Here is a 4,084-nt window from a genome sequence, read left to right on the forward strand (position 1 = left end):
TTCCCTACATAAAGAACTTTGGAAAAAGTGTTATACTAGACCAATTGGAAGTCCATCTAATCTGCAACTATTTGCAAATCCAGATGTTGGAAAGTATATGGTGCTTCAAAAGAAGGCACAACAAAACTGGAACTGACAACCAAGAATAATAAAGGTGCAAGTTTTACTGCCCAGAAGTGCTGGATTTTCTTTCTCTTCTTATTCACATGAAGCCTCGCTAAGCTCTGTTTTAGCGATACACTGTATCTACAGGAGTCATACCCGATATGAATGTCACAAATTAGTGCATAGAACAGAGGTGTCAGTAAGGGCAAAACTAAATGTTTACCTTAAATTTTGCCTTTGATTACCTCTCAAGCAGGACTAAAATTTTAACTTTTGCCTCCTATTCACAGTTCATAAACTGATGCTTTTCACCTACTGCAAATTAGATTAAGGGGTAGACTATAAAGATGGACCACACAAGCCTATGATTCAGCCTTCACTGAACTCAAGATTTACACGCTGCTTAGCATCCAGCAAGTTCAAGCCCTTTACTACACAGTTTACCAAATGACTGTAGCTGGTTAAAAACAAATTGAAGATGTAGATTTAAGACACAGGCATGTGGTTATCCATCTTCTATACACAAAGCCTATGCTCACTGTAGATCCTGAACACCTGTTTAGCTCAGTGTCCTCACATACAAACAGTAGCTGCCGCTCATACTTTTCTTATGCTACCAATCTCTACCAATTAGAGGTTCAGATCACTATCTCAGATAACCAAGAATTAAACCAGAACTTATATCCATACAAAGCTTGAACAGTTTGTGCATGCCTAATTTATGCACCCAAAAGAACTGACTAAACAATAACAAAAATAAATAGAAAGCAAAAATATTGCTTAAAAATTCTTCCCTCCATGCACAAATCAAATATCAGTAAGAGAAAGATAGTATTCAGTTGCTTACTTTCAGCCCCTACTTAATCCATATTAGCAATACTCAAGTAACCAGGTACAGAACTTGCACCTAAATTCAGTTATTATGCAAGACGTGTATCTTACCCTCCAGCAGCACGCAAGATCTGCTGCAGGCTGTAGTCCTGTGTGATCACACAGAAGCCTGTTCAATGCTTATAACCAACAGTTAACCCATTTCAGGATAATGATAAAAGTTTATCATATTAATATAACATTTAACACCTAAAATGAGAACTGTACAGGACACTTCTCCCTAAGAACATGTCTTTACCCTTACAAAACATTTAATTAATCAAGTGCCCAGAGTTATAAATTTAAGCCACCAGGGGACATACAGGCTGACGTAAAAACAATGGTTTAAAAGTAAATACAATATTCTACTCTATTAAACACAGTAGAAACTTCAGCATATGTTTGCCTTTTGTTTCCATTATTACGAAATAAATGTCCTTTCCACATGGTGTAACTTTTAATATACCAGCTGCAATTTTACATTTGAAGGAATATTCATTTAAATGGCATTTCTTAATGTCATTATAATTTTCAGCAAACCACACGGATTTTTAATTATTTTTTTTTTTATTTATTTACCATCACAAAAGTGTTAGGGTTGGTGCTGTCATCTTGTGGAACCATTTTTTAGCCAGTTACAGGAAGATCTTCTGAAAAAAAAAAAACACAAAAAAATATACTTAACTTTCTTTGTCATGACTTTGTATTTTGTTTTTAAAATGTTACAGTATCCTAGATCACTAAAGCTGAGTCATCACTTTATGATACACAAAAAAGAAAAATTGGCCTCACTATGTAGTCTAGAAAGTATGTTCACGTAGCTGATTACACTAAAGCCAACAGGCTCAGTAGCCTGTCCAACTATACTGTTCTGAACATGCAATAAGTGACTTCTGAGGACAGGATGTGTAATTCCACCATTGATACTTAATGTGCAATCTTACTTCTATAGCGCTAAATGTTTCTTTGTGCAGATTATCAGGTTTTTTATATTAAAAGTTCCACCCTAAAAAAGAAAAATCAAATGAAGTTCACAAAATATGAAATAGCTTTTATTGTATTGACAAGTAGGGAAGTGAACATTATGAATAAAAAAAAAAAAACAAATAAACTGGCAAATCATTGCCAAACAGGATCATTTCCCCCCATGTACATAATAACACGAATAGCAAGGGACCCAGAACAGCAGCTCAGTCACAAAGCATGGTGCGGGCAAGTCAACTTGAAATTCTTCCTTGTATTTACTCAAGATTATTTCACATACAATTTGAAAGACAACATACCAAGATAAGGTTTGCACACAGAATAAATGGTTTCAGTTTTTCCAGTTATACTGGCTGCTCAATACATGTTCTGGGTTACAACTCCCCCTTTAATATATACAGTCATCAGGTGATTCTCATTTCATATTTGATTACTTTCAAGATAAGATAAACAGAAACACTGCTTTGACTCTAACCAGACAAAAGCTGAAAGTAAACTGACAGACATTTTACACCCATCTTTCTAAATCTGGAAATGTACATTAAAGTGACGTTAATTTAACACAACTCTGACCTCCACTCAACTTCCAGGGGGTATCATGGGATGAGAGCAAAACCAAGAATCTTCAGAAGAGATGGAACAATGAGCCTCATGCAACGTGACAGTTATATTCATTACAGCCCTGTGATCTTTACTCAAGGAAAGTTTACTGTAGAATCTGTAGAATATAGTGAAGCAGAAGGCCCAAAAAAAAGCAACTGAAGCCAAGTTTTTCATGCCAGTACTGGGTACTGTAAGCAGAGATCACAGTTCCTAGCTAAATAAGAAGTTACACAAGACCAAAGTTTGCACAGAAAATGCACTAATTTTAGTACCAAATTAAGAGAATTTAGCTTCACATAAAGAGATGTTTCAGGAATCTGGCAATGCACAATGTAACAGTCATACAATCAAACTGTCATGGTACAGCTGGATCCTGCTATCTCAGGAATAAGAGGAACATGTTTCCTACTTGGCACTTACCCAAAAATTCATTAAACAAAGTTTCAAACAAATTTTCTTATATAGAAGTAGTAATGCCGAATATTAATCTATTGTACATTTTGGATTCTTTACCAGCTACCAGAATATCTAACCGCATACTTCTCAGGTTCATTCATAGAGCATACTAGCATGACTACAATAACCCTGTTTGGACATAAACATCTATGGCCACATGGGAGTTAGAAACATACTAGTTTCAGGTTAGCAGAGGGAAAGTTGACAAGTGGAACTGACGTTGCCCTCCTTCTTATGCTCTTCCAATAAGATCAGAAGAAAAAACTTCATGTCAAGCTGCCAAGGTCTCTTTAAATGTTACCGTGTATGGAGCAATCTCTTAGCCACCAGTAGCTATATATTTAACATTAGCTAGAGAATTACAAGTGACATCTATTTCACATGCTACCCATCTAATCTTGTCTAGGGCAAGATCTAAACATATCACGCTTTGTCACAGGATAAACAGCCACAGATAAGATCAAGCAGAGCAGCCTTCAGAACTACACGTCACTCTTGCATCTGAAAGCCGAGCCTCCCAGGCATGCCAGAAATCGGCAAAAACACGGCATTCAGAAACGTGCTTTCAGAGTTAAAGGGGTCTTCTCCTTCCTGCCTGCCGACAGATATCTTTGGGGCAAAGTAGCAGGAACAAAGACGAGAAGGAAGTAAGTCTCCTTAACACCCTCAGAAAAAAGGGGATGCCTGAGGAGAAAGAAATACGGCTCAAGCCCGGGGGATCACAGAGGAGCAAGAATGAGTATCCCTCCTGCACTCGCACGTAAAGCAAACACTGGAGACCGCGGGAGGAGAGAGACGTAGCCCAAGCGGGGGGAAGCACGAACCTCCTCGCCCCTCAGGCGAGGCCGGACGGAGCGCCCGTCACCTGCCACCTCGCTCCCGGGCAAGCGGAGCCCCTCCACACACATCCCCTCCTTCCCCGGCCAGGGTGGGCGCACCCCCTCAGCTGACTGAGGCGGGGAGAGGAGAGGGATTTCTCCCAACACAAACGTGCGTGGGGGCAAAGTTCCCCTCCCGAAGCCAGGCTGCGCCCGCTCTCGCCCCCCGCTCAGCCCCGCGGGCCGGG

At 39.4% G+C, this 4,084-nt stretch overlaps 1 protein-coding gene across 1 annotated transcript in view; it reads right to left on the reverse strand.

The window, feature by feature from the left end:
- SLC35F5 (solute carrier family 35, member F5) overlaps positions 1-1,625 on the reverse strand; it is a 26,272-nt gene extending 24,647 nt beyond the window's left edge. Inside the window, exon 1 of the mRNA XM_009895861.1 lies at positions 1,555-1,625. The gene's annotated coding sequence lies outside the window, so the exon portion shown is untranslated. The remainder of the gene's footprint in view (positions 1-1,554) is intronic.
- Between the last annotated feature and the right edge of the window lie 2,459 nt (positions 1,626-4,084).

The sequence above is a fragment of the Charadrius vociferus genome, unplaced genomic scaffold (genome assembly GCF_000708025.1).
Source record: "Charadrius vociferus isolate BGI_N301 unplaced genomic scaffold, ASM70802v2 scaffold862, whole genome shotgun sequence".
Taxonomy (NCBI): domain Eukaryota; kingdom Metazoa; phylum Chordata; class Aves; order Charadriiformes; family Charadriidae; genus Charadrius; species Charadrius vociferus.